Source organism: Megascapheus bottae, chromosome 15 (assembly GCF_031878675.1).
Source record: "Megascapheus bottae isolate mThoBot1 chromosome 15, mThoBot2.hap1, whole genome shotgun sequence".
Taxonomy (NCBI): domain Eukaryota; kingdom Metazoa; phylum Chordata; class Mammalia; order Rodentia; family Geomyidae; genus Megascapheus; species Megascapheus bottae.
Genome location: NC_143523.1, coordinates 39,238,121 through 39,251,060, shown reverse-complemented (window position 1 = coordinate 39,251,060; position 12,940 = coordinate 39,238,121). Strand labels below are relative to the sequence as shown.

Below are 12,940 nucleotides of genomic sequence, written 5' to 3'. Positions count from 1 at the left end.
ATAAATACTATAAGATTTTTCCATATGTATTTTGTTTTAAGTTATTAAATTAATGTTCTCTAGTTGATAAATGATAAATACCTGTTATAACATGTTGAAAGGAATTTGCTATAGCTTAGGGTGATGGTTCATTCTAGTTTTTCAATTTATTTAACTTTTAATTTATGTAATTTTTATTTTTTAAGGAAAGGGAAAAAAGAGTTCATGTAATTGGAATGACTTTACTTCGGTATTTTTAAATAGTTGCCAAAGCTGTATATTAAATTCATTGGTACCAGGAGCCTGTGGCTCATGGCAAAACCCCTAGCTATTCAGGAGGCTGAGATCTGAGGCTCATGGTTCAAAGCCAGCCCAAACACAAAAGTCCCTGAGAGTTTTTTCTCCAGGGAACCGGAAGTGGTGCTGTTGCTAAAGAGCTCAGGGACAGTGCTCAGGCTGAGTTCAAGCCCCATCACACACACACACACACCCCCAGAGTTCAAGCCCCATCACACACACGCAGAACCCAAGTGGTGCTCTTGCTAAAGAGCTGAGGGACAGTGCCCAGGCCGAGTTCAATCCCCATCTCTCTCTCCATCTCTCTCTCTCTCTCTCCCTCTCCCTCTCCCTCTCCCTCTCCCTCTCCCTCTCCCTCTCTCACACACACACACAGGCGCAAAAATTCATTGGCATTTAAAGCATCCATCACAACTTTTATTGGCAGAGATTTTATATATATATACCTTGATTACCTCAACCTTAAAAAAAAAAAAGTAACCATGTGTGTAAGTCATAGGGAATGTAGGTATATTTGGAAATAATGTAATTCATTTTTTATAATTGTATAGTTTTTTTCTCACCTAAATATTGTGATGTAAATATAAGGCAGTTCTTTCTGAGTCATTTTGCTAATTCCTTATAAACTTATTTTGTGTGTGTGGGTAGGGTGTGATTTTTTCCCCCCCTTTTTCCCTTTTTTTTTTTTTTCCGGGGGCTGGAGGGACAGTCCTGGGGCGTGAATTCAGGGTCTGGATACTGTCCTTGAGCTTTCTCAAGGCTAGCACTCTACCTCTTGAGCCACAGCACCACTTCTGGCTTTTTCTGTGTATGTGGTACCAAAGAATGGAGACCAGCTCTTCATGTATGCTAGGCAAGCATTCTACTAGTAGGCCACACTTGCAGCTCAGAAACCCTTTTCTTTAGAAATTCTATTCTTAATGTACTATGTTATTTCTCTTCCCCTCTCTCTCCCTCTCTCTCTCTCTCTCTCTCTCTCTCTCTCTCTCTCTCTCTCTCTCTCTCTCTCTCTCTCTCTCTGTCTCTCTCTCTCTCTCTCTCTGTGTCTCTGTCTCTCTCTCTCTCTCTGTGTCTCTGTCTCTCTCTCTCTGTGTCTCTGTCTCTCTGTCTCTGTCTCTCTCTCTGTCTCTCTCTCTCTGTCTCTCTGTCTCTCTCTCTCTCTCTGTCTCTGTCTCTCTCTGTGTGTCTCTGTCTCTCTCTGTCTCTCTGTCTCTGTCTCTCTCTGTCTCTCTCTCTCTCTCTCTTTTCCAGTCCTGGGCTTGAACTCAGGGTCTGAGCACTGTCCTTGGACTTTCTCAAGGGTAGAGCTCTACCACTTGAGCCTTAGCACCACTTCCAGCTTTTTTGTATGAATGTGGTACCAAGGAATCGACCTGGGTCTTTGTGCATGCTAGACAAGCACTCTAATAGGCCAAACTCCTGGCCCTTGTCTTCTCTTTTTTGCCCTTATTATGTTAATATCATATTGTTACTGTATCTGACTTTGTTATCTCTGGTATATTGTATATATGTTTGTTTATTTGAAATAGGGAAGGGAAGGGGGGAAAACTAGATGATTGGGAGGGGGAAGAGGGAAGGAAATGGACAAAAACATGAGAAGGGATATCAATGTGAAAGAAGTAATGCACCTACTACCTGATGAACGTAACTAAAACCTTCTGTATACTTTCCCGACAATAAAACTAGAAAGAAAGAAATTCTGTTTTGTGTGTGTGCCAATTTTGGAGCTTGAACTCAGAGTCTGGTTACTATCCTTTTGCTTTTTTCTGCTCAAGGCTGTTCATCTTCTACAGGTTCATCTGTGGCTTTTTTTCTAGCTAATTGGAGATAATGTGTCTCTTAGACTTTTCTGCCCAGATGTAATTAGAACTATGAACTTCAGATCTCAGCCTCCTGAGTTAAGATTACAGGCTTGGGCCATTGGTATCTAGCTGTTTATATTTTTGAGGCAGGGTCTTGCTATAGCCTAGGCTTGAACTCATTGTGTAACCTAAGTGGGTCTCAGAGTTAATCCTACCTTCAGCTTCCATTACAGCTAGAATAAATAAGTTAATGGTCTTTTATTTTTCTCCTCCTCCTCCTCCTCCTCCTCCTCCTCCTCCTCCTCCTCCTCCTCCTCCTCCTCCTCGTCTTTTTTTTTGGTGGCACTGGGTATGAACCCAGGGCCATGCTAAGTGAGCATTCTATCATGTGGGCTATATATACCTAGCCTTAATGTTACTTTTAAAATATACTTTAATGGTTATTTGTTGTTTGTAGTGGCAATTGCATTGTTACATTGCATTGTTTCTTTGGAATATGGTTATTAAAATTCAAAAAACTTTCCATTAAATTTGGTTACATTTAATCAAGATAGATTGATAATTAGAGCATTCAACTTTCAGTTATCATTTTGAAATAACTTTAAAGTAGGCTTGGCAACTGGCCATGCACACACCTGTAATTTTCAGGTAGATTGCTTCATACAAGACCTAAAGAAATTATTTCTTACCTGAAAGTTATATGACTCATATCAATTAATGTGGCTTGTTTTGCATGTTATTTCATTGTTTTCTAGGGATCACAATCCTCTTAACTTTAAATGTAATAAAGAATGAAGGCAAAGTACATTAAATATTTGCTGAATCTGCTTGTCCATTTTTATCTGTGAATATCAAAATTTATTATATACTACTGAGCTATTTTTTTCTACTATAAGACAGGGTCATGCTAGAACTAAAGGAGTGATTCTCCTCAAGGCTCAGATCACAGTGCATTATCACATTTAGAGATAAGGCTCTTAGTACCAGTTTCTAGCCTTATAAAATATAGATATTGAACTGCTTTACTGAATAGTAGATAAAATACTGTTATGGTATCAGGTGTTAGTTGGAAGAAAAGAGTGGAACAAGCTAGTCCTTAGCCCCTAGACTGAAGATGACTTGAACAGAGAAGAATCTTAAATTTTCTAGTGAATAATGAGTCTGAATTGTGTTGTATCTATATAGCTATAATTGTCCTTCAGTTAACAAAAGCTATTGTTGGCCCATGTTATGTAGCATTCTACCAGTGAGCTTTATACCCTAACTCAATTTGGATCTTTTTTTTTTTTTTTTTTTTTTTGCCAATCCTGGGCTTGGGCTTAGGGCCTGAGCACTGTCCTTGGACTTTCTCAAGGCTAGAGCTCTACCACCTGAGCCTCAGCACCACTTCTGGCTTTTTTCTATGTATGTGGTACCGAGGAATGGAACCCGGGTCTTCATGCATGCTAAGCAAGCACTTTAACCACTAGGCCAAACTCCCGGCCCTTGGATCTGTTTTTATACATAACTATTCCATCATCATTAATATTAAATATATAGGCTGTGGTTTCTGAATATCTTTAAGGCAGTTGTTTCTCAACTTTGTGTGGTTTACTAAAAATAGCCAAACAAGTGCCTAGGATAAGTTAGCAATAGTTCAGGGGTGAAGTGTAGCAGTTTTCTACTAAATTGTTTTTGTCTTTTGAGGCTTAGAATTGCTTCATAACCAGATGATACAAATTAGGTGAAATTTAGCTCTGAAATAGCCAGAATGAATAATTAACTGGCAAATAATTACACTTTCTTGAGTTCAGAATATGACAGAAGGGGGTCCAAGATTACCTATTTACAGGTAGAAAATCCTGTTGATGTGCTTCTAGGCAGATCTACTTTTCAGAATATGTGATGATATTACTAGTAGCTTTTAGAGATAACACAACTTGGGTAAAGGACTTGATTTTTCAAAGTTTTTCCTACCCTTCACTCTCAACACTAAACATTTCTCTGTGATCATGGAAATTTAACCCAATAAAGTAGTATTTTAATAAAAACAAAACAAAACATGGGAGATTTTATTTTCTGGAATCCTGTTACTGCTCCAATACTGATTTTTTTTTTTTTTTTTTTTTTTTTTTGCCAGTCTTGGGCTTAAGCTCAGGGCCTGAGCACTGTCCTTGGATTTTTCTCAAGGCTAGGACTCTACCACTTGAGCCTCAGCATGACTTCTGGCTTTTTCTAAGTATGTGGGACCAAGGAATCGAACCCGGGCCTTCGTGCATGCTAGGCAAGGACTCTACCACTAGGCCAAATTCCTGGCCCAGTACTGATTTATATTAATAAAAATATTTTCTAATTTGAAGAAACTTCCCAGAACTATTTTTGTTCCTGTCTTTCCCTCCTTTCTCTTTCTGGCCCAGAATTTGAACTTCAGGGTTTTCTGTTCAGTTTCTTTGCTCAGCTGAAGATAGCTGTTTTCCATTTTTTATTGATAGTTCATTAAACTCTCTTTCTACCTTTTACAACAAACTTGTCTTCCTGTTCCTACCTTTCAAACAAATTTTACATTATTCCCCTTTACTACTGTCAGTCTTTCTTCCCCCTCACCCCTCAATCCTAGGGCTTGAACTCAGGGCCTGGGTACTATCCCTGAGATTTTTTTGCTCAAGGCTTGCACTCTACTCCTTGAGCCACAGTGCCACTTCTGGCTTTTTCTGTTTATGTGATAGTGAGGAATTGAAACCAGGGCTTCATGCACAATAGGCAAGCACTAGCCTAGCCACATCCTCAGCCCATTAGTCTTATTTTATGGTGGCTCCTTGAACTGTTGTTTAAAGGAAATGATGTTAGAAAAGATGATTACACAACATTCTTCCATCAGGAAAATAAACCTATATGCTGATAATAGTTATTTTTATCTCTTGAAAGTATAAGCTAATGACTAGACACTGGTTTCTGGGACCTGTCATGTTAACTACTAGGGAAGCACAGACTGATTGATAGTATCCTTGAGTAAGAAGTTTATATTTTAACCAGTCAAAAGCTGTCCAAAAATAAATAAGATGCATATGATCGTTAGCAGATGATGTTACTTGAGTTAAGAGAAATGGAAATAGGATTGCTGTCTAGGCTGACAAAGGCAAATGTGAGAGACCCTGTTTTAGTAATAACTAGAGAAAAAGGGCTAAAAATGTGGCACACACAGTAGAGGGCTTGCCTAGCTAGTGTTCCACTAAGACTTTAAATCTTGGTACAGTAAAGCTGGAAGGTGGTATACAACTATGTCAGTACTCAAGATACTGAGTCAGGAGGATCACAAGTTATTGTCTAGTTTAGGCTGCAAAGCTAGACCCTGTCTTCAAAAAAGGTGGTAAGATTCAGAAACTGTTTTCTTTGTTTGGATTTGAGAAGAGGCTTTGTGGAGGTTATATAGGCTAAAAAGTCTTGTAAGCATGGAATACAATGGTTGTATTAAATGACCTTTTCAAATTCTTTCCCAGCATTCTGCAATAATTCTGTGGAATTGCTCAACGTGAAAAGCAATGATTTCAGACCAGTATTAACCTAATCAAATTAAACCCAAATTATTTTAGTCTGAGGTAAGAGTCATTCAATCTAAAATTAGGTTTCTTTCAAAGAGAAAACTCTTGAATTATGGAGTGCCAGATGCATCTCATAAGTTCTGCAAAATTAGCAAGCCAGGATTTTTTCCATTAAGAGGACTTAGCATTTTCTATTCTATTTTTTTTTGTTGCTGTTTCAGAATTAGATTTTGGCAGGAATTGAGCATATTCCCAATTACTCTCTGAATTTTCATATGCACCTCTCACTTTCATTTCACTTTGCTTTCATATTATCATTCGGGTGCATTTAGAAATTCCTTGGTGGTATTTAAGTAAAATTGCAATGCTGAAGTTGTTGCCAATATATTCAGCCAAAAATGTAAACAAAATATATACAGGATTACATGGATTTTTAGTTTGATGAGATTAGTATCCAAGCAGGAAGTAGCTATTGTGTAGCACTTAGCTTTATTCCATTTCTAGTGAAAAGTGACAGCTTGCAATAATAGAGCCAATTGAAAAGTGGAATCTAGCATGGACCAGGGTAGGGGCAGGGGGTGAAAAATAAGAACCAGTTGTTAAAATAGAATTATTATATTTCCTTACTTAGGTTTTTTTTTTAAAGCTGGTAACTCATGATTTAATATTCAGTAATTTTTCTTGGTAATCTATTTAAATATTTTATCATTCATCTTCCTAGTTTTATACTCAAAATTTGAAATGTGCAGTCTATAAACCAAGAATTTGATTTACTGCTAGTGCATATCTGCTGCCATTAACATTAAAAAGGGAGTTCTTCATTTGTGAAAATTAGTTGCAAAACTTGTTGTGTTGAAAATGTATCCATGGAGTCCCGGAACATGTTATTTTCACTGAAATTGGCTTGAGTAGGAATTGTTCTGCAATACTCGGATAAAAAACATTTATAAGCCACTCCAATAGTTCTCTTGCGGTACCGAGTCTGTTATGATCATATGCTGAAAAATCTGTCTCTCTTTTCTTAATTTATTTTTTTGTGGCTCCTGTTAAGAATTTAAAGTATGTGAAATTATCCTTGTAGCTATCATATTCCAAAAATTCCAAGCTGTTGCTGATTACTATTGGAAAGATTTTTCTAGTTGTATTTTTGCCAATCAAAATAAGATACTAACTTTTAATTTATTGATTTTTCACCATTACAAAGTCTTACTATGCATGATTCTATTTACTTAAGATCTGAAAATGAGGGCTGGGAGTGTGGCCTAATAGTAGAATGCTTGCCTAGCATGCATGAAGACCTGGGTTCAATTCCTCACCACCACATACACAGAAAAAGCTGGAAAGTTATGCTGTGGCTCAAGTGGTAAAGCACCAGCCTTAAGAAAGCCCAAGGACTGTGCCTAAGCCCTAAGTTCAAGCCCTAAGTGGTGTGTGGGTGTGGCGGGGGGGGGGTAAGAAAGTTAATAAACATTTTATATTTTTTTATACAGTTAATTATGTTAGCTTTTTGGAGAAGACAAATTTAACATTGTCTTAATTTTGTGTAATGCTTTCAGGTTCATATTGTTATTCCACATAGCTCTGAGAAATTGAACTTAAAATGAAAAGTAGCAGAAAAAGAAATACCAGTCAAAATAGATTACAGTTACAGGAGTATGTATTAAAATGGCATAGTTAGGTGAGGTCATAGTAAATTCATAGCAAATAAGATGTAGCTGAACCTTATTCAAATTGGATTGAAAACTAGACAGTCAGAAACTGAAATCATATATTCAAGTCCTTCTCTCCCTCTTGCTTAGACAGATTTTTTTCTGCTTACTTACAAGTTTTGCTTTTCATAAGGTTAGTTTCTATGGTTTTACAATCTTCTAGATCTAATATGTATGTTTCTTGTGTAACTAGAAATTATGTAGAGGCATAAAAATAAGAGGAAAGAAAACATGTAAAGGCAGAGAATATATAGGAGCAATTTTATTGGCAAATAAAATGAGGTTTAGGGAAATTATTTTAAGGAAATAGTGACTCCATGTTTAGGTTAACACAGCAAGTGATAGCAAAATCAGAATATGTACCCCAAATCACTCTGCAAGTTATTATTTCTGTAACACCTTCACTTTGTGATCTGTCAGATAGGAAGCATCTTGTATTTGCACATCATTCTCTTTCATTTAACATATTTCTTACAGATGACCTTTTTGTAAGACTCTTTGTAAGTTTTATTACCAGTCACTTTCCCTGGGTTTTCCACACACTGTATTCTAAATCTGTGCATTATTTTCAGGATCATTTGTTATTAAGGCAGATAATTTAAACAAGTTAAAATGTTTTGGAGCCTCCCTCCTTCTCCTCCCTTCCCCCTTTTTTTTAGTTCTGTGCTTTTCTTTTATATATAGGTATTTTGAAGACCTAAATTTACTAAAACATTAAAATTACTTTAATACTTTAACCTTGTCAGTCTTTCTAAACAGTTGTCTAAATTCCATGACTTTAAAGACTCAACTAACTCAACTAAAGTTATTAGGTGATAAGACACTAGCCTTGAGCAAAAAATCTCAGGGACAGCTCCCAGGCAGGCCCTGAGTTCTAGCCTCAGGACTGTCACAGAAAAAGACAATGGTAACCTCACATCTAAAAAGTTCTTGGGAGCAGCATGTAAACTCATGTGAACCAAATAAGTGAACACCCACCCTTGCACGGGTAAGTTTACGTAAACTTATAAGTACTGTTGATATTTTATTAGAGGTCAGACCAGAGCCTGTGTGTATAGTCAAGTACTTTCACCACTGAGGTATATCCCCAGTCCTTAGTAGCTTTGTCTTTCTCAATGATGACAATAGCTTTGCTGCTTCTTCTCAGTCTTAATACTATGACATTTTCTCCTGGCTCCTCTAAATCTCTTAAAAATCTATCCAGTTCCAGATCAGATTGCTATATTTGTTTGCTTATTGGTTCTCTGTGATCTCTAATCCTAATTATTTGATAAATGTTATTCATTTCTGTCTTTTTTTTTGGTAGGTCATGGGGCTTGAACTCTGGATCTGGGCGTTGTCCCTGAGCTCTTCAGCTCAAGGCTACTACTGCCCTACCCCTGGAGCCACAGCCCCACTTCCGGTTTTCTAGTGATTAAGTGGAGATAAGAGTCTTTTGTGCTTGGGCTGGCTTCGAACCTTAATCCTCTAATCTCAGCCTCCTGAGTAGCTAGGATTATAGGCTTGAGCCACCATATCCAGCCCTCATTTACTTTTAATAGGATACTTATGTCCCATGGTTTCTGTAGCTGGTATAAAATAATATAAACAAAATCTGGGGGTCTTCATGCTTTTCACCTAGGAATCCAATATTACTGTATCATGTGGTTCTAATTCTAATCAGCCAGAGCATTTCCTTATTCTCCCCTTTGCTGTTTGTAGAATAAGCCAATTTTGCAAGTACAGAATTTTATAATGTGGATTAAAAAATCTAGATATGTAAATCTCATATTTACAAAGCCTTCAGAATTAAAATCCTGTGTAGGCTTCAAAATAAATTATCTAAAGCTCCATAAAAAGATACATTTTTGTTGTTTCTCTCTAATATTTTCTCTCCCCCCACCCCCAAGGAATTAGATAGATGATACTCCAGTGGTTTGTGATGAAGCCTATCTAAAATAATTGAGACCAGAAGTATTTCAGATTTAGGGTTTTTCATATTTTGGAATAATCGTATATAGACTTCTGTATTGAGTATCCTGAATCTTCAATTTGTATTAATAAAAAAATCTCTTTAACAGCATTATAACAAAACTTAAAAATTATATATATATATATATTAGAAAAGTATATCAAGTGAATGTGTATCAGTTCTTTATGACATATTGTTAATATTAGGAAGCATTGGAAGTCTATGGTTCTATCCACCCACTGCTAGCACTCTGTAGGAGATTGTTGAAGCAGTGATTTGTTTTAGTTTGATCACATCTGAGGTATTTTTCTCATTTGTTCCATTCATACACATATCTACTGATTTATTTGATTGGTGCTTGTCTTGGGGGATTGAACTCATGGCTAGCACTTGGTCAAGGCTAGCACTCTTACCATTTGAACCTTAAATTCACCATGGCATTTTGTGGGTTAGTTGGAGATAGTCTCAAGGACTTTATTGCCTGGGCTGACATCCAGCTCCAGTCCTCCAGTCTCCTGAGTAGTTAAGATAATAGCATATAGCCTCTATTGTTGTTGTTTTAAACATTGGAAGGAGGACTTAGATGTTTTATTTTGGAACCAGTTAGGTTCATTTATTTGTTTTCATCTATTTCACTGCTCCTGGGGCTTGAACTCTGGGCTGGGCACTCTGATCATTTTTGCTCAAGGTTAGCACTCTATCTCTTGAGCTCTACTTCTGTATTTGAATAGTTAATTGGAGGTAAAAGTATCAGGGTTTTCAGCCCTTGCTGGCTCATCTCAGCCTCTTGAATAGATTAGGTTATAGGTGTGAATCCCTGCCTGTTTTTGTTTTATGAATGTATTGGGGGTTCAATTTTCAGTGCCTTTCACAGGTAGGCACTTGATCCACTGTGACAGCTCGTTTTGCATTTATTAGTTTTGAGATAGGATTTTGCTTTAGAAACTGATTGCCCTGGAGAGTTTTGCTTTATGACCTGGTGTCCCTGGACTGCAATCTTGCTATTTGCATTTCCTCATTGCACAGACACATATCTTTGTGCCTAGTCACTGTGCTTTAGTAGCTGAAATAACTGTTCTCTTGGGCTAGTAATGAGTCATTGGTTGGGGGGTGGAGTCTTTTGATCCCCCTGCCCCCCATAATCTCTCCAATCTTTACCTCCTTTTTTTTTTCTTTTTTCAGTACTTAGCCTTGAACTCAGGGCCTAGGCACTGTCCTTGGGCTTTCTCAAGGCTAGAGCTTTTACCACTTGAGCCCCAGCACCATTTCTGGCTTTTTTTTTCTATGTATGTGGTACTGAGGAATCAACGCCCCCCCCACCCCCCACCCCCGTTTGTGCGTGCTAGGCAAGCACTCTACCACTAGGCCAAACTCCCGACCCCCTTTTTTTTTTTTTTTTTTTTGGTCTTGGTGCCCAGCCCTATTTTTCATTTTTTAAAAAATTTGTTAGTCTTGGTACTTGAACTAAGGGCCTAGGCACTGTCCTTGAGCTTTCTCAAGGCTAACACTCTCCACTTGAGCCACAGCACCACTTCTGGCCTTTTCTGTGTAATGCTACCAAGGAATGGAGCCTGGGGCTTCATGCATGCTAGACAAGTGCTTAACACTAGGCCACATTCTCCTGCCCCCAATCTTTACCTCCTGAGTAACTATTACAGATTTGAGCTACTCATTCTCCCTCTCCCTCTCTCCCTCCCCCTCCCTCCATCCTTGCCCCCCTCTCTGTGTCCCCTCCCCCTCTCTCCTCCCCCCTCCCACCCAGCCTCTCTGTCTCTCTGTCTCTCTCTGTCTCCCTCTCTCTCCTTCCCTCTCCTTCCCTATTCTCTGTGGTGGAGCTTGAACTCTGGGCCTGGACACTGTCCCCGAGCCCTACTCCTTGAGCCACAGCCCCACTTCCTGCTTTCTAGTAATTAATTGGAGATAAGAGTCTCATGTTCTTCAGTGCCTGAGCTGGCTTTGAACCTTGATCCTCAGATCTCAGCCTCCTGAGTAGCAAGGATTACAGACTCAAGCCACCATGCCTGGCTGACCCCCTCCCCCCGCTTTTTAAAATTTAGTATGGATAATGATGCAGTTTAGGTAGTGCTGTCTTTTTCTCCAGAACCTCATAGACTTTTACTTCACATGTGAAGAAAAGTTTATCACTCAGGTATATATACATTGAAAATGTGAATGGAAATGTCACAGTAAAACTATTCTCTGTATAATTAATGTATGCTAATGGGAAAAAATTAGATGTAGCTTAAAAGTTACTTAAAACTTTAAAAGAACCAATATCTTACCATGATTGTATAAGTGTAGAATACACTGCCAAATTTTGTTGGAATTTCATTTAAACATATCTAATCTGAAGACATATGTAAAACATTTCTTCTCATGAAATGTTTTTTTCTTTGTGAGTAGGGAAAAGATTATTAATATACCAGAAAGTAGTAGAAACCCATCTCACATGAAACAATCTAAAATACTAGGCAAGGCTTATAGCAGCTTAAATTGTTAGCTGTATTTTATTGTTGCTGTTGGTTTATTTTATGTTGTTGGTGATAAAAATCCAGAGCCTTGTTCATACTATGAGTAAGTACTTTACCAGTTGAACTATACCTCAGTCTATTTACTTAATTTTATTTGTGTGTTTGTGCTTATACTGGTCCTGGACCTTGAATTCGGTGGGTGCCTGGGCAATGTCCCTGAGCTTTTTAAAAGTTCAAGGCTACACCTCTACAATTTCAATTACAACTCTACTTTTGACCTTTGTAGCAGTTACGAGATAAGTCTCCAGGTATAAGCTACCAGCGCCCAGCTTAAAGTTTTTATTTTTATCTATAAGATTAGATGCATAATACCTGTCTGATGATATTGTTGCCATGCTTTGCATAATTTTTGAAATTGAAGTACAGGAACCTCTATAACTTGTTCTTTTCTCTATTTTGTAATTTTTTTTATTTTTTAATATATTTTTTATTGTAATTAATAGAAGGGTTACATGATATTTGCCAGATAAATGGTGCATTAATTCCCACACATTGATACCCTTTCACATGTCATGGTCCCCATTTCCCTTCCCCCCTCCCCCACCCCTCATTTTGTTTTCCCCCATTCCTTATCCAATTTCACATAACCAAATACAAATATATCCGATATTTTTACATAGGGTTTCTTTTTTATGCATCGCAGAAAAAGAATTTAAAATGAATCAATAGTTAAGGAGATAAATTTTGTTCTTGCTTAAGCACATATGGGGAAAAACAGTTCTGAGTAATTATTAGATTGTGATACACGTAATTTCAAGAGATATTTACTAATGAGTTGCTAAAGATGAACCTAGGATCTCACACATGATTAGCAAACATTCTTTTTTTTTTTGCCAGTCCTGGGCTTAAACTCAGGGCCTGAGCACTGTCCTTGGATTTTCTCAAGGCTAGAGCTCTACCACTTGAGCCTCAGCACCACTTCCGGCTTTTTTCTGTGTATGTGGTACCAAGGAATCGAACCCGGGTCTTCATGCATGCTAGGCAAGCACTTTAACCACTAGGCCAAACTCCCGGCCCAGCAAACATTCTTAACCACTTACTTGTACTCCCAATCCAGAAGTCATTATTTTTTACTCCTCCCCTCCAGGTATAGTAGTATTGGTAGTAGCCTTTTTGGTCAGTAGGTTTCATCATTATTTAGTTTTCTATATTC

The 12,940-nt window shown here is 37.8% G+C and overlaps 1 protein-coding gene across 4 annotated transcripts in view; it reads left to right on the top strand.

Moving 5' to 3' along the window:
• Positions 1 to 12,940, top strand: part of Jmjd1c (jumonji domain containing 1C) — a 182,497-nt gene that overhangs the window by 103,192 nt on the left and 66,365 nt on the right. The window lies entirely within an intron of this gene.